Genomic DNA, 24,607 nt, shown 5'->3' on the forward strand with positions numbered 1-24,607 from the left:
TCTGTTGTTATTCTAAATTAACTTGGTTGTTGAGTTTAGGAATCAAAAGATAACTTATTACGAATTCATTTATTAATATAATTTTTCTATAATTTTCCTATTTTTCTGTATTTTTTTTCAAAACTTCAATCATACGTAGATTCAAAAACGTTCAAATATGATAAATTCATTTTGCAATTAGTCATATTTTAAATAATTATTTTCATCATATTCATTTAAATAATATTTTTGTTTTTATATAATAAAAAATACTGGGTTATATAACTTTATTTAGATTATAAAACGTTATTTCTGCTATCATCTTATTGGACCCAACTTTTAAATCATTAGAGTCTATCAAGTGACTCCAATGCTGCTTCAATAGCATAGCATACGCATAATGTGAAAGTTAACGACATAATTTTTCATGCACTTAATATCGGGCTCATAATAAGTGTGCAATGCAACAGTTTTCATATTCGAACATATTCGTTTAAGGAAAGAACTTCTATAGGATTATTAATGTTTATCATCAATAAGCATTTTCTGACGAGGATAAGAATTTTAATAATGAGTTTTCGATTTGAAATACGTTAAAACTAGCCTTTAAAATTTGTATTTAATTATTAATATAAATTATAAGTCTTCTATCAATACGTGTATATTATATACAATAATATTATACAATATCATACAATAATATTATACAATATCATACAATAATATTATACAATATCATACAATAATATTATACAATAATATTATACAATATCATACAATAATATTATACAATAATATTATACAGTAATGTTATACAGTAAAATTTTACAGTAATATTATACAATAATATAATACAATAATATAATACATATAAAGGTTTTTCTTGGTGTGCTTTTATTTATTATAAAAATAATGGATTGACAGACAGAATTAACGCTTCTTTTTACAAATGATTCTATAAGTGGCAGAATTTCGAAATGGAATCCTAATTTTCAGTGTTAAATCTTTATTTTCTATTGTAATAGGATGATATTAAGACCTTCTTTTCGTTAAGTTATTCTTTTAATAATAGTAGTTTGTTAATTTAAAAAAGAAATCAAGAGCTAATTTTAACGTATGTCTTACAGAAAGTTTTCTAACTTACAATTTAACGTTTAATTAGATTGATTCACCAATTTATTTAGTGTATTCTCTATTTTTTTTAGAAGAAAAAATTTGAATAGAGTTTCGTAAGTGCATTTAGTTGTATAATTTATCAGTCATTTTCTAATTGGTTCCTTAAAACACATTTATATTTTTTTGTTAGTCTTCATGCGATATATTTGACATTTTTCACTAGAGAGGTGTCTTTCAGCCACCACTGAGACCTATAAAATACATTGTCACTCTAAATATTAAAATTTTTGTATATGAATGTTGAGTAAACAAATTATGAAAGAGCAAATATTGAGTTATGTCTAGTAAACTTAAAGTGAATACATCTATTTTTTTTTTAAAACTGTGGAACTGTTCAAAGGGTGAACTTCCAGAGCTAAAAAGTTATTACGTAGAATAATTTTTTTCTTTTTTTTTTTACCGAAATTAAATAATTTTAAATTAGTAAATTTTATATCAATGTCTAAGAGTAAAAACGAAATTTTTATTTATTAAGTGAATTTGTACTTTAATTGTAAAATTTCTTAAAAAGAAATTCTTTATAATCAGAAACTCTGAAATAATTATGTATTTCGACGGTTGATACGAACATTTCATGTGCTCTCTAGATTAAAGTGACCACACGTCCCGATTTTGGCGGGACAGTCCCGCTTTTTGGTGGACTGTCCCGCGTCCCGCCGATTTTTAAAATTGTCCCGCTTTTTGGAAAATATCTGCATTTCTTATTTTAAATGTACTGTAAAAATATATTACCTATTATTTATTAAGTATTATGGTGAATATAAAGAAATAAAAAATACATAAAATGCATGCAGAGTAAACTAAATTAGGCAATGTACCAAGTTAGGTTTACTCGGTGGTGTGCGATCATTGTCTTTACGTCTCGGCTTAATTCAGATAAGTGCGGACTGCCGTTAGACAGTGCGGTTTGTTGTTTTCAATTTGACGTTCGGTTTGACTCATTATTTGATTGACAAAGGTTGAGCAATAGTCACCACAAAGTAACGGTCAATAAGGTAAAAGCCTTTGTAATAATTTTTTTATTTATTTCTAGTATTTACCCACAAAATAAAAGATGAGTAAAGAAAGAGGATGCAAATTTAATGAAGAGCTAAGCAAAGAATTTCCATTTATTAAAAGTACCCAAATAGACTATACGGTACGGTGTGATAAACGCAATGCTGAATTTTCGGTCTCACATGGTGGGAAAAACGATATTACTAAACATCTAGCGACAAAGAGGCACAAAAGATTTTTTAATAATGCCGCTTCCTCATCTAAAATAGAACAGTTTTTTCGCAGTGCTAGCTTTAGCAACACGGAAAAACAGCTAGCATTAGCGGAAGGGCTATTTGCTTTCCGCACCATAAACCACAATCAAAGTTTCAAATAAATGGATTGTACGTCGCAAGTGATCAAAACATTATACGACAAAAAATATGCATGTGCAAGGACAAAAACCAAAGCAATTATTTGTAATGTTTTTTCACCATATTCGTTTTCACAATTGCAGAAAGAATTAGAAAAAAGCGCATTTATATTCTGATGCTTCCAGCCACAAAGATTTAAAATTATTTCCCACAGGTGTTAGATTTTTTGATCCAGAAACAGGAATTAAAATTAGAATATTAGATTTTGTTTCATTGTCTGATGAAACTTCACAAATAATTTTTGATTTAATAAGTACTATTTTAAAAAAGAAATAATTTAAACAATAAAATTATTGCCCATTGTGCTGATAACACTAACGTAAATTTTGGTGGAAAAGCTAGAAGAGGCATCAATAACGTTTTTACGAAACTTAACGAACATTTGAAGCAAAAAAATATTGGAGTGGGTTGTGCAGCGCACTCTCTATACCTATATACTATTCAAACAGCATCTGACTTACTTCCAGTTGATGTTGAAAATATTTTTGCAAACATTTATTCGTATTTTTATACATATATATATTGTGCGTGTTGAAAGTTTGACTAAATTGTAATTCTTATTTCATCCCTTTTGTCCCGCTTTGTCTCAATAAAAATGTGGTCACTTTACTCTAGATTCATTCGTGTACTTCACGAACTCTACAATATTTTGAAAAATCATTGATTTAGAGAATATCCGTATTGAAATTATCTGTAAAATGATTTCCAATATTAAGAAACGTTTCTGATTGTGTAGTAATGTGTTTGTTTGCAGTTTTGAATTTTCTTTAAAGAAGGCTTTTTATTTTAAAGATTTTTTTACTAAGTGATATTAAAATTTTATTGAGGTATTATTATAAAATTTTATTTTATTATACTTATAAACAAACAGTTTAAAAAGACAATTATAGATGGCGCCACAAAGCAAGTAAAAATTATTACTCTCCTTCTTGGAGAATAAAAATTTTTCAAATAATTCAGCTGATCCTGTTTGCCAAGCATCGAAAGTACGGGTTTTTCTCTGTCCCTATTTTTTTTCTGTAACTTGATTGTGTTTTAGTTAGAATACTTTATCATTTTGGTAAAACTAATAAATATTCTTGTCAAGAGCATCTTCACCCGAATTTGAACATTCTGAATAAGAAAACTATTCCAGTTTGCAACCTTTTCCGTTTAAACGGGGAATTTTTCTTAATACTAAAATGGTAGTAAATTTGTTTCGATTTCTGATTTGATATTTAATTATTGCGAGAAACTTCAGGGTTGGTAATTATTTGTCTTTGATTTCAAAAATAGTTGTTCAATAATAAAAAATCTGTGTCATTCTTAAATGTCTTTCCTAGCAAAAAAAAAAAGAAAAAAAATTGAAATATTCGTAATGAAACATGAAACAAGTTTTTAGAAGCTTTAAAATTTCGTGTTATTAATTAAAATTGCGTGTTTTATGTGTAGAAAATTGTACTGGAAGTACGATGGAATGAAAAAAAAAAAAATTGAAATCAATTATTGCTCCTAGAATTTTTATTTGTTATACTTGTAAAAAAAATACAAAAATACCTGTTGCAATGCAACAACAGAATTGAAATTTGACTTGCTGAAAGACCATTTTCACCTATAAACGTTGCCTGATTTTTTTTCTTCTACTTCCTTATTTGTCCAATAGTTATTGCAATTTTATGTGTTTCTTCTTGTGACTTTGTATCATTTTTTTTTAAAATAATGACTTTATCCTTTGACGGGGATGCATTTATCTCTCTCGAGATCTTCATTTTACTAGTCCACTTTTGACTTGATGTTAAAAGTAACCAAAAAAAAATAAGAAAGGGCGAAGATTACATGTTGCCATATATAAATCTTAGCATTTATTTGAAATTTTTTAACAAAATAAAATATACGGAAGAGATATAAACTGTTTCCAGTTTGAATCGCTATAATGATGCTAGTCTTCTTAATGGGTAAATGAATACTTCTTAATGATAAGTTTTTTCTTGTTGAATCCTGCAATCTGTATTTCTTTGGTTAAATTTTATTTATTATTTTTTTTATAGAAAAGTTGATTATTTTTCAACTTCAGGTAATTGTTTTTTTTTTTTGTTACGATCAGCATATTAACAAAATGTTCTTACATGAAATGACAATAACTATTTTTTTTATGGAAAATAGAAAGGAAAAAAAAAAAAAAAAACAAAACAAAAACAATAAGGAATGAGAAGCATTCACGGGGATTGGCAAGCGAAGCGAGCATGAGGCAGAGCGTTCCAGTAATATAAAAAATGGTTGTAAAATGCCGAGAATTTGCATTAATAAATAATAACACAAGAATAGTAATTAGTAATAACAAAACTATAACATTTAAGGATGTAAATCTTTTATTATTTTTGTAAAAATTTTTTTAGAACTATCGTTTGCTCATTTTTAAGCATAATAATTATTATTTGACATTTGTTTCTATCAATTATGTAGTTTGCGCATTTTTAATCTTTTTATAGAATTCCTATTTAAGAATTTTTCAGTCTTGGCTTGTTCTACAGCTCTCAAGGTGATCTTCTATTGAGTTTTTCATCAGAAATATAATAAATTTTTTCTTTTTATTACAGATATTCGTTATTTATTACTTTCAGTCAGTTTAGATAACAGTTTTAACTTAGCTTTTAACACCTGTGATTAAATTTATTGATTACTAAAATGATGATTGTCCTTATTGCTAAAAGCATTTTATTGTATGTGGCTATGCAAGAAAAACTTTAAAATTAACCTGATGAATACAGATTGTAGAACTCAATGTGAAGAAATAAATGTGGAGTAATTTTTCTCGTTAATTATCTAATTGTTTTTCTTTGTTCTTTATCAAGTCTTTTAATATTTAAAAATTTCGCTATTCTTGTTTAGATTTAACAAGGTTTAATAGATTTTTCTGGTTTTATATCTTTCTACCTTGCTATAAGTATAACTTTTTTTCTTGCTACTTTTAATTGTGTACTTGCACTTCAAGAAGACCTCCCATACCCACACATGTGACCCATGATGTCAGTGTCAGCTAATACTTATGAGCAAAATAGCGTATTTGAGCTAAGTTTCTCTGCATAAGTTAGAATGTTAATTACCGATAAGTTAATTATCATAATACAGAGCCGTATTGCACATCGAATTAGTTAAAAATAATTCTTTCTCGTGTACTTCTTTTAATTAACTTATTTATTATTTGTTTAGGTATTTTATTGTAACCGTGATACATTTTTGTTTTGTGTACCTGCCAACTTCGATACATAATTAGTTTGTTTATGTTCCACATCTCTTAGTGCCTTGTTTTTGTGTTAAGTCTCTGTGTAAATATATAGTGAAAGAATTGAAATCTTTGACAAAGAATCTTTGTGGAAGAATTTAGAATGTATTAACTAAGAGAATTGATATTTGGCTTATTCGAAATAGAATGGAAAGAACATTTTTTTTTGTATGCCTGTTTAGGCAGTGGGAGTGTGATTGTTCCTGCTTTTCAGTGGCGCCATCTATGACCAGGAATTCGACTTCTTCCACACCATTCACACAACCACAACCCGTTTATAGGGCGGGACACATTCACACACAGAGAGAAAGAAATATCCATGCCTTGCCCGGGATTCGAACCCAGGACCTTTCTGATGCAGGGACAGTTCCCTGCCCCCTACACAGGCCGGTCGGCGAAAGAACAGTTGCTAACTTAAACAAATGCCACGTTTCAACAACCAATCAGGATGGAGATACCCACACCATGTCACTTGCAGGTATCCCATTGGGATCTAATCGAGTGCGGACTTATAAAGAAATAAAGATCTCGTGAGGGAAAATAAATTTTCTACAATTAGATAAATAGTCAATATTAAAAGAAAAGAAAACGAATAAAATTATGAAAAAACACTTAAATTTGTAATAACTTTCGAACAAAAAAAAATTTTGAAGCGAAATTCACAAATAAAAATGCCTCTTTCAGCACACCGAATTTTAACACTGTAGCTGCATTTCAGCGAGTTACAGATCGATGAAACATGGTATTTTTCCTAACAAGTTATACAGTGAATAAATCTTGAACTAATTGTCGAATTTAAATTTTTTTAAATTTATTGTACTTCCTGTAATAGTTTTTTCTACGTACCGTTGTGATTTCAAATATCTAAGTCTAATAGTTTTTGCATTGCAAACAAAATGTAACGTTAAGTTGAGAATCCAAAACAGCGGCTAACGTTTTTTTCTTTCTTTTCTTTTTTTTTTATATTTATAGAGAAAGTTAATTGAGTTTATGGAAAAAACTGCATTTTAAAAAGCATTGTCTTAAACATTCGCTGGGAGTTTTCCACATTATTATGGCTATTTAAAATTTAGCTCTCTATTTTTTTTCCTTCCCCTGCGGAGTAGTTTTACGTAAAATTGACTATATTATGAAGTCTCTTGTTTTATCCGATTATTCTTCTATGCAAATATTCAAATACATTGAATTGTTTAAGTTTCAACTTAAACGCTGCATTACTTTTTTATTTTATTTTAAACCACATTCCTTTCTATTTTTCTACATTTAAATAATAGTAGTTTTTCTGAACCCTTTCCATGCTTTATCTTTTCCCCCCTCCCTGCATTTCTTTTCGATGTAATCGCATTTGAGTTACGGTAAATCGGAATCCAAGGAGACCAGAAATAAGTAAGAACCCCCTCCCCATTACTTTTTTCGAGATATTTTTCACGAGAAAGAATAGCAGTATTTATCTTTTTCTTATTTCATTAAAAATCTCTAGTTCCGTAGTTCATTTGTACATGTTGGAGGAAAAAATAATTCTAATTTGGCACATTTGTTGATAAGGTAAAAAAAAAAAATTTTTTTTTCGTATCTAAGTAATCTTTTTTTTGTTTATGTCCTTTTAAATGTTAGGCGTAAGCTATTTTTCTTTTTTCTATCATTTTTTTAAATCCCAATGTTGTTTACTTTTATTTTTAATCCCCTCTTTTTTTTTTTTTTATAGAATTAAGTTGTTTGGGACTTCATATGGAATTTGAAAAGGATGTTTTTGTTACGAAACTAAATGCTTTTTTTGTGTGCTATTTCTCCCCATTTTATATTTATTTTAATCCCCAATTTAATTATCATTATTGCTTGCTTTGCTTTTTTTCTTCACTAAAATCTGGTTAATTATTCTGAATTGTCTTTGAAAAACACCGTTCAATGTTTGTTTAAAGTATTCTTCAGGGTTCGAATTTTTTGAAAATTGCATTAATTAAAACTTTAATTTTATTTTTGGTAAGCATGGATCCTAAAATTATTAATCTAAAGTAAACTTTAAAAATTTTATGAAATATTTGTTTGAAATTTGGACAACTTTAAGTATAAAAAGTACAACTTTTTTGTGTCTCGCCAGCAGCTTTACAGCAAATTGTATTGCATTAATATGAAAATATTTTTTTTTCTCGATCAATACTATGGTTACCTGTGTTTTAAACTAATTCAATCAAATTGAACTAAGTATATTGTTTAATATATTAGTTTTTTGTAGAACAATTCGGGACAATCTTACTAAAAGCTTGAAAAAGTAATGAACTCACACTTAGGCCTTCCTAGATTATTATTATTATTATTATTAAAATAACCGCGCAAATCGATTTTATTTTAATAATAATAATAATAATAACTTATCCGAAACAGTATATATTTTAAAATATCATTACAAATGTGTAGTCTTATTTTAATTTACGCAATATTAACACATATCTTAATGACAATATTTTATTTCCTACATTTTTAGGTTATCCTTGATTGTCGAATTTTTTTTCCACCGTTTAAAATTATATATAATAGAACGGAACCCAGAACTGTAAAAATATGTCGAAAAATTGAAATTGATTTGACTTACTTATGAATAAGTAATTTTCCAAGAGTGAATCATTATATTATGAGAAAATTATTGAAAATATATGTTTTCTATTATTAAGTTAAATAACAAAATAACCTCGTGTTATATCTCATATGCCAGTGGATAGCATGAAAGTGTGTCATCACTATAGTCATAAAATAACGAAAGTGACATTTTTTGAAAGGATTGTTTTTTAACGTTTCACCGCAATTCATATTCATGTAATTTGATAATCACAAATTGCTATTCATCTATTTCAATTTGTTTTTATTTGATTTAGAAATAATTTAGTTTCATTGTGAACTATGCTGGATCAAATTATAGGTTAACATGGTTTTTCGAAACTCTTTCACCAAAGAAAAGAAAAACAGCCACAGTTTAAGTGCTTTACACTTGAAGTAAAGCTATAATTTTAAACTACATTTGCCACCTTGCCTTGAAGAATTATCTGGACTTTAATACTGACAAATAACTTATACATTTCATTTCAACAGTTATGAAACTTTTCTAAAAATCGCTAATTTAGCGACATTTTCCCACCTATATGAGAATTATCAAAATGACTGTGGTATTCTCATTTTTTTGCTAATTTTTATGAGCCCAGATAATACAGGATAGGAATAAGTTTTAAAATCTTAAAAAATTAGATCACAAAAGCTTTCCAGTTTCTCAAAACTCTTTATCAACGTTTTGCGCCGTTTTCAGAATAAGCATACAGGGCGATGGTTTAACTTGACCTACAGTCATGAATAACTATTGCAACTCACATCAGTTAATGAAAATAGCATTATCCAAAAAGCATGACGACGGAGCATTTGAAAAGTAGCCTTAAATGTTTTTAGCCAAGTCGCAAGCAAGCTTATAGGACGCGTTTTGCGGTGTAAGCGTACATTTTTTTTTTTTAAAGAAAATGACACCTACCTGGGCAAAATTTTCTTTAAAAGAAATTTTTAATTCATAGGCAATACAATTTTCTATCTTTATCTTCTACGATATCTAAGTCTTTACTCAACTCTAATTTAAATTATACTCTAAATTCTGTGATTTGTTGTTGATAGAAAATTATCAATATGTATTAAACCTTTTTCAGTATTACACCTTTTGTAAATTAAATGTTTTGCAATTTTTTTTTACACTTATACGGTGACATTGAAACTCATAATTCTAAAACTTAAAATTTTTTTATCTATAATTTGCCACCATTTTATTTTATGAATTTTAGAAATTATGTATAAATATTGTACTATATGTAGTTTAAACGATTTAGTGTTTAAATTTGTCGAAACAGCATATTAAAGTACATGGAGTCCTAAAGGTCTAAATCTAGTATCAATAATCAAGTAAAACAAGTTTTTGATTGGAACCCCTGGGCAATAGAAAAAAGAGGAGGACCTAAAAAATACTCGGCGCAGTACGATTCTGAGTGAATTGTAAACAATAGGAAAGATATGAATTGAGGCAAAATATCTTTCCCCAAATACGAGGGTTGTAAATTAAATAGTGGCAACTTAACCTTGAAACTCACAGAAGGGCGGGCATGCGCAAATTGGATATGGGAGCGGTGAGGTGGCGCTGTTGTCGATGTGTAGAGTGCAAAAAAAAGTCGATTTGCTTAGAAGGGTAGTTGTTGTGTGGCGTTAAAGTTAGGAGTTTCATTTCCATCGCTCTAAAGCATGTTCTCAAAAGGTGATCAGCTGTCGTGGCTTAAAATCGAGGTAGCCCGTGGTAAAAATGCAACAGAATGCTATCGAGGATTAGTGGAAGCCTGTGGAGCAAATGTTTTACCGTATAGGACAGTAACACGATGGGTTCAAGCATCTCGTCTTTTTTCGTCATTAAGCCTTTTCACAACATGCTTTAGAGCGATTGAAACGAAACTCCTCACTTTAACGCCACGCAACAACTACCCTTCTAAGCAAATGGACTGTTTTTTGCACTCTACACATCGACAACAGCGCCACCTCACCGCTCCCATACCCTATTTACGCATGCCCGCCCTTCTGTGAGTTTCAAGGTTAAGTTGCCACTATTTAATTTACAACCCTCGTAGAATAAGAATGTGAGCTATGATAGGAGACCTATCCAACTCTATATATATGTTAAATTAACACTTTTTTTTCTCTCCAAATTTTAGCGCAGAATAAATTATTTTTGATGTTATTTCTTTGTTGTGATTCTGCTAACCTAAATTAAAACAGGAAAAATACCAAACTGAAACTTTTAAAAAAGTATGACCCATAGAGTGGAAGTATGACCCAAAAGTATGACCATGATTTTTTAAAGAACAAAAGGGTAAATTATTTATAATAAATGTCAATTTTTAATTAAATTTAAATAGATGTGATAAGTTCTACCATGGAAACTGTTTTACATTCTCTTTCTTAAATTTTATTTTAATAGTTTATTGATTTCCCTGAAAATTGGTTTTGGAAAGTCTTAAATTCGATTATTTTTTACACCATCACAGTCTCGATTCTTATTTTAAGTTTCATTACAGAAGATATTCAATTTTATTTTTTCATTCTTTTTTTATTTTGACCGACTTTAATTTGCATAACTTAATTTTCTGTTTCCACGAGTTAAGAGTCTCACATAAAGAAGTTTTTACCTTTTTATGTTCCGTCTAATTTAAAACCACCCCAGAGAGTTCTACTTCTTCCATCTTGAATCTTTTATTTTTTCCCCCCTTCTCTTTTTGCTCAAACCGAGAACTAACACATTCGCGTTTTCTACGTAATTTTCTTTTACTTTCAAAAATTTCCAAAAATTTAGTTTATGATCGTCTAATTTTATTTCTAACACTAAAAAAAAGTATTTATAGTATGGAAAGGAAATAAAGAATTGCATTGGGAATTAGACAATGCTGTGGTTTGGGTTTTGCATTGGAATTCTAATGTGGTATTTACTTCCTCCAACATGCCGTTTGTTACTTTTTTTTTCTTTCTTTTTCGTCTTTGTGATATCTTTTTCTATTCCCAACACCCCCATTGAGAGGAGGAAGCAATTTAAACGAATTTTGGCTCAGGAGACGCGATTTGAATGCCAAATGTTGTATTTTATATTTAAATAACCACTCGGACAGATGCGGGGCGAATTTGATGTTTAAATAAAAGCGGCTTAAAAAAGGATTCAGCAAAGGATAGTTTGTCGCATTTTGATTAAAATTCATATAATGTTATTTTAAAATAAAGGAATAAGCATTAGGTATGGAAATTTTTTTTTCTCGGATTGTGAGTAGAAATTTTGCTTTAAAAATTCTCTTTGCCCCCACAAATTGCGCATGAAAATTTTATTCTTAATAGAACCAAGGCGCCATTTTTCGGTTATTATGTCAGTCCATCTTGTAAGGTTGATTTAAAATAATCGACTAACCTTTCAGGTTTTTATTTCTTTCTTTTATATATTTTTTGAGGATTGCGAATTTTTAAATTTCTATTGCAGAAGAAGGGAGCATAGCATTGTTATTATTATTTTTTTAATATTTCATAACCGTCGTTGAACAGCCGACCAAATTTTTGGGTTTAAGACTACTAATAACAAGCTTAAGCCCGTCCCGCCCCCGTAAGGGGGCATCCGGGGGCACTCCGAAAGTTCGAAGTGAGCGTAACAGTTCAATTACATGAGCAAACATATTCAAAATTTTCAAATTAGAGTTTTAACAAATAGGTGGAATATTAAATATGAAATCCAGAAAACAGTGCTACTTAGAAATAAACTAAGGAAACAAACATTACAAAGAAAATAAACAGTAACAATCAGAAGAGATATTGATGTCGCATCTTCAGTAGGGGTGCAAAGTTAATAAAAGGAAACAATTTCACATGGAAAATATAGGATGTTTGTAATTTAAGACTACTAATGTTCAACTCCGTACACTGTTAAAAATTTCTTTCCAAAATTACGGTAAAAGGAACGGCAGCAGTCTGTCCATCCAATTAACCGTAAAGTTTACGGTTGAGAAAAGTTATTTACCTTTACGGATTTAATACTGTTTACAACAAACACGGTTAAAAAACAATGTTAACAAAAATAAACGGTTGTACTACTGTATACACCTAATATGGTTAATTAACCAGGTCTAAAGAATTTAATTTGTTTATAACCGTATAGTTTAGTATTGTTTAATAACAGTAAATATAAAAGTCTATGGTTTAGAAACTATTTACAACATCTCGGGCTAAAGAGATAACTATCATTTATAACAATAAAATAGAATAATTGTTTCATATGGAATGTCACTGAATATGTATGGAATCTTTACGATTTATTTTCTAATTGGAACTAACACAGGTAAAAAAAATTAACATTAAGCCGTTTATAAATTTATGAGACTAAAACATTGAATTACGATCAGAAGATGCAAATAGCTTATTAAAACTGTTTAGTAAATTGTTAACTCTATAATATTAGTGACCAAGATTTCAGAAAACAGATTAGGTGCTGAAATAGTTTAAATTTTTCTAAGAAATATGAAAATAGTTCGCAGCTATAAAATTACACTGGCGGAGGAACTTAATAAATTTAAAGGCCTGTCGGGTGACCATTTTCTTAACATTGCTTGTCTACCTGAATAGGAACTATACAACAACAGGGTCCTTATTGCTTGTTTGGCATAAGGCCAATAAGAATGAAATTTTCAACAGGTTAGATACTGAACTTCAAGATATATCATTTAACATATACGAAAACAGAATATAAATGATAATTAGAACAATTTATACTACAATTTTTGAAAGTTAAGTTATTCTCAAAACTAAACTAGGTAATTCTAACATCAACTGTTTCAACTTTTTACGTAAAATAAAGTTTTTTATTAAAACTTCATAAACATGTTGATAAATTGCAGATAATGAAAAGAAAACAATTACAAATAACAAAAATGACTTTATTAATTTCTACAGATCATTTCATGCAAAATAAACACCTTTAAACACTTTTTTAAAATGTTACGCACCCTGTGAATGAAGGAAAGAATAAAAAATTGATGAATTTATTAATGTCGACAATCTTTCACCCAACTGTCATAGATAGAAAGCTTAAAATCTTGAGTGAATTTCTGATAAACAATCTTTTCCCTTTCTACTTTGGAGCCAGACACTGGATTTATTCTAATAAAGCACCTGAAAAATATGTTAAAATTAATAAAAAATAATTTCATGTACATCAATTTTCTTATGCTTCAGAAACAACTATAATTATGATAAAATTCAATATAATAGCAAACTGACTTTTTCTATTGAAAATTTTGCAAGACAAACATTACTGATATCAATATTCCAAATACTGATTTTTAAGAAACAAATTTAGCCAAAATAGAAAACTTTGCCACACCATATCTCAAATCTCATATTGTGGAAAATGAAAAAAAAAAAAAAAAAAAAAACTCCACGAAGTCAAATATTTTCAATACAATTTTAATACCAAGTTTTCATGGAGAATCCTTTTATTTAGAAACGCTCAACATACACATATGTAAGAAAATAAAAGCGAAAAGCTAAAAAAATGGCTATCAACAAAAGCAACTGAAAGGCAAATTAGAAATTACCATAAACATTTATACAAATTGACAAGTTTATTATTAGTTATAGACTGTTAATTATTAGAGAAACCAGTTAGTTGTTAATAAACTCAGCACAGAAAGGTTGACCAAGCCAAATGCAACTTGATGCAAAAGTAAATGAACAAATTTATTTTATTACCTCGGAACTAGATTAAAAAAATGTGTAAATATGCGTTATCTGTAGCAAAAAGAATCTATTCTCAATCAGTATGAACACTCAATGAATAAAATTGATACATAGCATATATTCAGCAGCTTTTTAAGCTCTTAAAACATAATACAACACTACTGTTTTAGTGACAGCCTCATTTTGTTTAAAATATTTTACTAACATAGGAATTGTAACTTTCAGTTATTTCTAACATTTTAGATATGACATTTTCACATGAGAAAGCAAACAATTATAGAATATTGGAAAGTCACATACATTTGTTTAACAGACTTAATCTGCAAACATTTTTAAATTAATTTAATCTATTAAGAGTAGAGCATAATAATAATAAAAAAAAAAGGCGAAGGCACATCCAAGCAGAATCTACTGTTAATTTGTATAACAAAATACTTAAAATTTCTCATAATTAAACTTATTTATCGTAATATTTGATTTATTAGTGATTTGATTTCAGTAAAAAAAAATAAAAATCGTGAGTTAAATCAGAGCTTCTAATCTTTAATCAGGGGTCTGCCCAGACATTTTGTGAAAGGTCCTTTTTTGTAAAATTGTGAAAAAATTACTCGTAATTTGTGAATATAAAATAAACGTTAAGTCACATTCTTTCAACCAGGGTCTGCTTTTGTGAATTTGTGCAAATAGGGTCCGTTATTGCAAAAAAACTTTTTCAAGGAGTTTCAAATTTGTGAAGGGTCCGATTAAAAGATAAATTATTTTGTGAAGGGTCCGTTTTTAAATTAAAATATTTTGTGAAGGGTCTGTTGTTATGAAAAGATATTTTGTGAAGGGTCCCTTTTTATGAAAAGATATTTTGTGAAGGGTCCGTTAACGGACCCAAATTTCTTCTAAACAGACCCCAGTTAATTTAAGTTGTTTAGATTATGATAAAAAGCACAAAATAACTGATGGATCATCCCTTAACTGAATTGAGATTCATTTGTAATTAGTTAGAACTATTTGAATTAATAATTAAATTTTAATCATAAACAGCAATTCTGATAAGATATTGTTCCAATCATAGGTTTATTTAAAATATAATTGGTTTTAATGAATAATATATTGAAACACACATCAGGTAAATTTTTGTGCAACAATTGGAAGAATGGTATAAAAAGTCATGTTTATAGGTCTTGTGGCATTCTAACGATTTGTTAAAAGTTTTTTTTTTTTTTGTTCAAGAACTTTAGATCTTAGGGGAGGGGGAGAAGAAGAAAAATCAATAAAATTTTTAGTACCTCTAATATGTAATAGACGCAAAAAATTTGGTGTTTACGGCTATGCCATCCATAGTTCCTCACACCTCAACATTGATGTCCCTAAAATTAAAAAAAAAAAAAAAATAATAATGAGTGATATGAGAATAAAAAAATACATTATCTTATAAATTAATTTATAATTTTCACAAAATTTTAAATTTAAACATTTCTGAAAACATTCAAATGCTAAGACAACAAATATTAGATATAGATTATTTCAAACGTGTGGAGATACATCTCCCAGCAGTGAGAAATTTTATAAAATTCTAATTAATTTTCTCAATTATTAATAAAAATATCTTACAACATTTATTCTCATAAAATTCAATATGCAAGTTTAAATAGGGAGAGAAATATCCCAGATGAATTATTTTAATTCTTTTAATCATTTTTCTCTTTTTAAACAATAGCTAAAATTAAACTAAAAATATATTGACATTTTTAGTCACTGGCAAATTGAAACTCTATGTTTGTGGATCACACAATTACCTAAGACATGGATGCTTTGGTAACGATTGCAGATCAAGTGGTTTGAAGACCTGAAAGAAAATTAACTATTTAGATTTACCTACACTAAGTACATACATAATAAGTTTGAAATACATTTATATTTAAATAAACTTATTAATAGTAAAACAACAAATTAATTTATTTGCAACTAACGAGTTACACTTAAACTTAACACAGAACTCATGTCTATGAGTTGACATGTGGAGATAGTACACTCTAGATGAGTAACTTACATAATTACATATACAGATAATGTGCAATGATACATTATAAATTTTGCTTTTAAATTATTATTCATCACATTTTCAATTTAGCCTACATTTCACTTTTGCAAACTGTAAAAACATATAGCACCTTGCCTCATTACATTAAAATAACTTAAAGTGAATTTAAGTAATAAAAATGAACACACTAGATATGTTGTAACAGCAATTAATGGGATAAAAGCTAGAAAATAAAGACTAAATCATGAATATGAGAATTTTAAAAAGGAATTAATTGTGTAAAATTACTAAATACACTACTACACTTTACAAAAACAAATAAAAACTAGAAATTTTTTTTAATTTGACTCTTTTTTCAATACTTAGGTATGTTCAGGTTTAGTAGTCGGCCTGAAAAAAAAACACAATAAATAAATAAAGACATTTTTTATACATAATGGATGTACCAGACTAACTATAACTGAGGTTGGGATAGCTTGGTCGATAGGGCCCATGTCCAAGAGTTCGTGGGTTCGATCCATGCCAGCCGAAAACTCCACGTGTAGTAAATGGTGACTGATGAACATTAAATCTGTCGAATCTCTAAGTCCCTCATGATTTTGTAACAAATCAATACTTCTGGGAGTACTGATCCAGGAGTTTTCTTGTCTTCTGGATTGGTTCAAAATTACATGGCAACGGAGTTGAACATTTGTTGTCAAAAACCCAAAAATTGGGATGGCTGTTCAACAACGGATATAAAATAAATATAACTGAAGTATAATTTGCTCCACTAAAGTGCAAGAAAAGCAATTTCAACATAAAAGAAAGAAAAAACTGTTTTTTAAATTCAAAACCTACTATTTTTAATTATTATTTTGTTTAGAAGAGAACACTTTTATAATTTCCAGTATAATTTTGTCAATATTGTACAGTATTGTGCAACCACCTACTTTAAGGCACTGAACATAACAAATGGCAATTCGCTAGCTAGTTGTCACACTGTCACTTTTTTCATAAAAAATATGCCTTTTACTACTATTTTAATAAATTGGAATCATTAAGAAGACTTTATAATATTCTGAACTTTATTTTACGGTTAATTCGCAAACTATCAACCAAGGTAGCATTAACCTCTTTTGCTGTTTCAATCAGATAAACATTTAATATTAATTATTAACAATCAGTTTTATTTCTCGATAAATTTATTAAAGCAATGAGTTTTTGAGTTGGTTCATACTATCAAAAGTAACCAGAATGTCATTAAGTTCATTTTAATATTTAGTATAGAACAGAACTAATCAAAACTTTTAATTTATCACAAGGTCAAATGTTAATTATATATATTGAGGTAAAAAGACTTCTTAAAATAATTTAGGGAATAAGTCCATACAAGGATCTGTGCTGCCACTATCACCAATGTGCCAAATGAATTTCAAACTACCAAATTTAGGATAACAAAATAAGAATCAGAAAAAAAATACGACTTACAAATATAAATTCTTAAATAATTGCAGTCAATAAATATTATGTGACTTAAGGATTTTTAAGGCGATAAACCTGAAATGAAGTATCTGTTTACAGTCGATGGTAAAGCATTTGTGAATTATTTAGCCAATATCTTTGAAAAACCGAATATATTAAATAAGAAACTTCAAGGAACCAATAAAACTCTTATTGATGCAAAAACGAAGATACTTGGCTTCATTATCCTTATTGAGTTATGTCAGAAATATATTAACAACAAAAACTTTGAACAGTTTCATTGGCTCCAAAAATGTGAAGTAAATGATACCGCTTTACTTGTTATTGTCTATCATCTGAAAATTCTATCGGCTGATTTAAGAGAAAGATATTCTGATATACAACAAATTTATATACCAACATGGATGTTGCAGTCCATGTTAGTGGATTTGTCTGATATATCAAGAACTTGCAGAAATGGAAAATGATTAGTCAGTTAAAACTTTATTTAATATGAAATGAGTGATGTCATGGCCTCGAGAGGAAACAAAAAACTAATACCCAAATTCAATCAAATGTGCAAGAAAACTATTGTTACCGATTCCATCTTCATATTTAGCTGAATGTGGATTTAGTGCTGTAAATGATTTCATTGGTAAAAAAAAGAAATCGTACACAATGGGGAGACTTGAGACTGAAGCTAACCAAATTGGAACCTAAGATAAAATCTATGTGCAGCAAGCATCAAGGGCAAGAATCTCACTAAATTAAAATATTAAATAATTATAGAAAAATCTTTATTAAAATTATTTCGAATTTGAATTTTTTATTATATGTTCTGAAAATTTACTTATTTTGTTTCGCTAACAATTTCCTAAGTTTCTTAAATGAACAATTCGATTTTATTATATTAAAAATTATGTATATGTTACATAGAATTTTAGAAAGGCTTAGGTGGGGCATGGTACAAAAAAAGGTTGGGAAACACTGTATTAGACTTTCACGAATAATATTTCTTATGCAATGAATAAATTTTAATAGTAATAATATATTTAATTAAGAATTGTGTTTTCATTCGAAAATCAAAGTTCGTTGCTAGTAGAATATTGAAGTGCAATGGCGCTTACTTATCACTTGACACTGCATAAAAACACATTACTCAAAATTACATTTTTACGAGGGATTCAAACTTAAATACAATATATAATAACATGAAATAATTGATGATGAAATACTTACATTTTGTATCTTAGTCTTGCTCAATGGTGATGGAGATCCCATGCATTCCATCAAAGCTCACGCGATTTGGAATAATATTTATATTTCCATTATCGCATGAGCTTTGAGCTTCTAACGCTTCTCTATGGCGAAAGACCTAGATGGCGCGAATAAATTTACAGTTGTTTTAACGTATTTGGTTAAAATGATCAATCGACGATTTTTTTCACAGTTAACAGTTTGATTACCATATTATTTATGGTGATTTGACTGTTTTGTTTGAATATGGTAAAATAACAATGAAATAAATTGTTATTTAACCATCTTTTCCGAGAAATTTCTAACAGTGTAGCCTAATAATTTTGAATCCAATCCAGAAGACAAGGGAACTCCTGGATCAAGTATTGAAAGAAATTTGCATTCGTGGAGGACCTTTTGATGAAACTAACTTGCATTTGCGTTACATGGAAAGGAAGACCACGAGAACATCTCACGGTTAGCCTGACGGCAAAGGGACTCTAATCCTTGATCCGTCTACCCCTGATGATATTTCGCGTCAGCACTGTGGTTGGTGCAAGTCGGATGCTGATTCGTATCGACCAGCCATTGCTGGGATTCGAACCCGGTTCACCTCATTTGAAAGAAAACGCTCTATCCCCTGAGCCATCGCGGCTCTGCTATTATTATTATTATTATTATCCTCCTCCTCCTCCTCATCATCATCATTATTATAATATTCGTAGATTCACATTATTAATAATAATAATGTGAATCTACGGAAATGGTTAAAAAAGAGGCAATCAGGATGATGATGAGGAGGAGGTATTTGTAAAAAAATTAAGGGCGCATTCCTCTTGTTCTTTGTGTATAAAAGTACCATTATAGCATATAACTGGAAATATTTCGTTATTGTAATGAAATAATCTATGTCTAGAAAATTAATTATGTGACACAATCTCCGTAACTGCTTTCGCAGTTTCTTTTGGATCGCTTCATTTGCTAATCAGATAGTTCTGTGTTTAAAATTCAGATTAATCACATTAAAATTTAGATTTTTTAAAAGTCATGTTATCGAAATTCAATTTTTCAGAAACTATTCGATCGATTTCGCGCAAATTTTGTATTTTGTCTTTTAAAATTCATTATTTGAAACGGTGTAAAAATTTACATATCTTGCGATTCAAAGTTTTTTTCGACCATTATTAAATTAAATAATAAAAATAATAATGAAAAGTAATAAATAATTATTAAAAATAATTTTGCGTACAGAATTGTCTTTGAATTTGACTGCATTAATATATTTCTACTCATTATATTTCAAAATCAGTTACAAAGTTTGTCAACTGCTAACTGAGAAAATTTTTACGACGTAACCACCATTTACAGTAAAGGAGTATAAGAATAAAATTAGCAGACGACCGCGTAATCGTTTTAGTAAGAATAGTGTGGCATGCAGCATTAAACATTGTTTTGATTTTTGTATTCAGAATGGCCATTTAAACTCATTTAAAATTAACTTGGTTACTCATCTTAAAATTTGATGAGAGGTAAATTTCGGTTTTCTTAACAGAACCCTAATAAATCGTAAATTTTTATCTTTCATTTTTCTTTAATTTATTTTTCGTTTCAGGAAATCGAAGTATATATATTTTTGGGTGTAGTTAGTAAGTATGTATATGTAAAAAGTATGTCTATGAAAAAAATATATTGATTAAAAAAGTATGTCGAAAAAATATTGCTGTAGAATTGATAGCTAATATTTTCCAAACAAATACAATTTAGTTTTTTTTTGTTTATTTAAAGGCATGTAAATTGTGGTTAATTCCACTTATTTTTATTAAATGAAATTCAGTAGAATTAATATTAAAAGAAGAAGAGCTTAATTTTCATGTTCATATTTCATTTTTTTTTAAAACTAGTTCACCGCCAGCTTTTTCTTCTTTTTTTTGCTGTTATAGAGAGGTGCCGCAATTCAGATAGGGTTGAGAAAACAAATTTTATTGAATCTACTTAAAGAATAGTATAATTGATAAGACATTTTGATAGATCATTTTTGTATTCATAAAATCAACTTCCATCGTACAGTTTTTCTACACGTATTTATGCTGGTCAAAGTGGGCAGTAAAGTATTTTTTTTTATCTGCTTCATTGTCGAAGTAAAAGTAGATTTCACTGACAAGAGTTGATTTATTGCTTCATAAGAAAATTCTTCAGTGAAAAAAAAAATTCTTATAGCGGGAAAACATATTCTTCTGGGAGAGTTTTATCGCCTAAAATGTCTTAGACTATCATAAAAATAGCATCAAAATAAGATGGCTACCTTCTTGTTGTTAAACGAAAAAAAGCAGACGATAAGTTAAGCATAAATAGCGGGGAAAAAATTTCAAACGACGCCATTTTTATTTTCACATCAAAAATCTTTTAGCATGTGGATTTTTCGGCCGAGTGTTTGAGCTGAAGTCTAAAATCTCCTTCATCGAGCGCATTTGTTGAGCGTTTTCGTGCTTTTTCTTGTCTTGAGTTATGCGAAGCCATATCGACTATCGATTTGTCGTGAAGTACTTTTATTTATCTCCTCTTTTCTCTTCCAGAAGAAAGTTACCGAAGAGGAAAAAAAAAAAAAAAAAAAAATTCGAAATGGTGATTATGTACTATTCTTTTATATGGGTGGAGCGAAAGCTGGTGCTGCATATTTTGAGGCTTCCCTTCATCCAAGGCTTTCTTCCCCTCTTTATGTACTTTTTTTATTTTTTCTTCTGGAGCACTTTCGGTAGCAATTATTTGTAAGCCAGGTGCGATAGATGGCTGCTTATTGATGCAGTGGTGGATTTCTTTCACTTCTGCCCTTTTTTTTTCAACTTTAAAAATTCCTCTTATGATATTTGTTTTTATTCGTAAGTGGCAATAGCTCACCACTAATTGATTTTAAATTATCAAATATAAATAATTAAAACATGGTTTGATTTGTGAATGAAGGTAAAATATTGGCTTTTGTCAATGGAATCGAACCAAAACGAGAATAATGAAGTAAAGAGCGATATGTAAAGGGAAGGTTTGAGCAGGGCTAGGTTTGAGTCTAGTTTATGCCAAAATTAGTACTGAGTCAGAACAATACGTAAGCTGTGTATACTTAAATCTAAATTTTGTTAAAAGATATGTTTCAGGGTGAGGGTAATGTATAAGACATTGGTTTGCATTTAACTTGTGCAAGGTAGGGAAGGATGTGTATAAAATAAAAGTTTATGAGTTGATAAACATTCTTGATGATTTGTGACTTGAGAGTATGTAAGTTAAACCAAATATAATATATTTTTCCTATTTTGTGTTACGATCTGGTAGATTTTTTTTCTTCCATTTCAGAATAGACTTTCCTTCTAATTGAATACTGGTTGCTCTTGTTTAAATTCACCCCCTTCCCCTAAAAAAAAAGTTCATTCTGCCAGAAGAGGCATCATTATTTAAAATAAACTAAATAACTTTAAAATAAATATTATTTATTTATTAAAAAAGTGGCGTGAATTTTCATTAAATAACTGTATAATACGCAGAATTCTGATAACACTCTGTTGGAAAGAGCCGTTAATTCCTGAACTAGGTTTATTAACACATTGCATGTAGCCAACTTTTCTAAAAAAATGTATTACAGCTGTTAGGGATTAAATTTTTAAAAAAAAAGTAGTTGGCAAGATTTCATTAAACTGGAGTAAACTTGCGTCTATAGCTCCAACTTCAATTAAAAAATTAAATTACGACGAGCGATTTTAGTACCGATTACATGTATACTGAGTAATGTGTTTGTGGTAATCACGAATGTTTCATGTTTGTGGTAATAACGAATGGATAATTTCTTTCAAATAGAGCGGCAACGAAGTAGTTTTGCAACCACTTTTTAAACTTTTGTATGGCTTGCAGAAATTTCAGAAGCGTATTTTTACGTGACCCGCTTTTAATGTTTTAATAACGATAGTTAAGATGTATAGAAACTTTCTTAAAGGTGCTATTTTAAATTAATTTTTGTTTTTCTGTCCCCCCCTTTAATTCAATCGTTTTTTTTTAATTATTGAAGGAAAAACTAAGATTAAAAAAAGGGTTAATACTAATAAGCATTCGCAATATTTGGCTGTTAAAAATGTTCGATTACTTTTTTATTAATTTTTTTGAAATTTTCATTCAATTTATTATAAAAAGTAATTTTTTTTTTACAATTTACGCATTTTTTTTTGCTATTTTTATTCAGATTAAAAAATTATCAAGAAACTAAATGTTTACCATACATGTTTCTATTAATGTAAAATTCTGATATTAATGAAGAATTGTTATCAATAAGGAAATAAACAAAAATGCCAGAAAATGGCGAAGAGCATATACCGCAGCCTTACTTAAAAGGGCTTTCATGTTGCTAATATGCTTATTTTATTAATTTGTGTAAAAAGCTTAATGTGAACCTGACATTCTAATATCATGTTCGAAATTTAACTCATTACATTAAAAGCTAAAAATAAAAAAAATGAAAGCGTGTAATTATTTTTCTCTGAGAGCTCAAGAAGACAAATTGCTCAAGTTATTAAGTTGAAGGTACTAATTATTGTTGATTTGAAGTATAATTTGTTTTCTTATTATTTGTAGGAAAATAATTCAATCTTTTTTTGTGTTATTTAAAAAATTAGCTTATAAGAAAAAAAATGTTTATTTCAATGTAATCTTCCGTAAAATTTTTATGTTTGTTTGCAAAACTTTAATGAATCTTTTTTTTTTTTAATTTTTTGCAACTAATTCATGTTTATTAAACAATTAGACTGATTGCTTTGAGACCTGAATTGCACGTTTTTAATGAGTTAACATAAACACGAAATGAAATTCTACAAAATGTAATTTCTACACTAATCTTGCTACATTAATCAACTTAAAAAAACAAGACTTGCTACAATGATTAAATTTAATTTTTTTATCATTAGTAAAGGTACTCGGTGTCAGGAATTCACGATTATTTTTAATTATCCGTTTACCGTGAGACATTAACATTCGAAATAATGGCATCTTTCGATTAAAAAAAATTGTCTCATTTGAAATCTTAATATTCTACGTGTTCTTAATTGTTAAATCAGCCATAAACACAGCGATAACGACTGGGGAATTTCTAAATGGAGATATTAATGAAATCTCGGGATTTTAGCGTCCGTTTTCCCTTAATGAAACATCATTAGGGAATTATCAGAACATTTAGATGAAAAGATAGGAAGAAATATTATTGAATCGTTAATTGCCCACGTTGCTTTTATTCAAAATAGAGCAACTTGCTAGGCCTGAAATAAATCCGATAACAAATTTTTCGTTGTACTTCTACTAGCTGAGAAAAATATTCTCACTATTGAGGCGTTTATTTTCAAAGTAGCTTACCTTTAATGTAATTATGTGTTGTTTGTCGTTCTTAATAAGGTTGAAGTTTATTATTCTAATTATTTTTTTAAAAACTATTATTATTTTAAAATCTGTTATTCTTAATTTTCTAGAGGGAAAGTGGTTTACTAAGGAATTCTAATAAAATTTTTTGCATTTGTATAATAATAATTAGGGTTTATACCAGCAATAAAAATTTAGTAGTCCAATAGGACTAACTAGGTATTTATTTGGTGGTCTAAAATCTTACTATGGCGGACAAACTTGAGAAAAAAAATCGAACTTAAAAATTACGTAACTCATATTATGGTACACATCGAAAACTATTGATTGTCGCCTATAACATATTAAAACTAATTAGCTTCATTTATCCCATAATGATTGAAGATTACTATTTTTAAAAATTAGGTG

At 28.6% G+C, this 24,607-nt stretch overlaps 1 protein-coding gene and 1 long non-coding RNA gene across 2 annotated transcripts in view; one reads left to right on the plus strand and one right to left on the minus strand.

The window, feature by feature from the left end:
* hwt (SH2 domain-containing adapter heavyweight) overlaps nt 1–24,607 on the plus strand; it is a 351,568-nt gene that overhangs the window by 20,535 nt on the left and 306,426 nt on the right. The gene's annotated exons all lie outside the window — the stretch shown is intronic.
* Nucleotides 13,281–19,083, minus strand: LOC139425981 (uncharacterized). The gene is made up of 4 exons (XR_015435557.1): nt 18,821–19,083; nt 15,894–15,943; nt 15,384–15,464; nt 13,281–13,536 (listed from the first exon to the last, which is right to left on the minus strand). It is a non-coding gene; the product is annotated as an uncharacterized LOC139425981 (long non-coding RNA).

The sequence above is a fragment of the Parasteatoda tepidariorum genome, chromosome 7 (assembly GCF_982258835.1).
Source record: "Parasteatoda tepidariorum strain Cologne lab strain chromosome 7, Ptep-v5.0, whole genome shotgun sequence".
NCBI classification, from domain to species: Eukaryota; Metazoa; Arthropoda; class Arachnida; order Araneae; family Theridiidae; genus Parasteatoda; species Parasteatoda tepidariorum.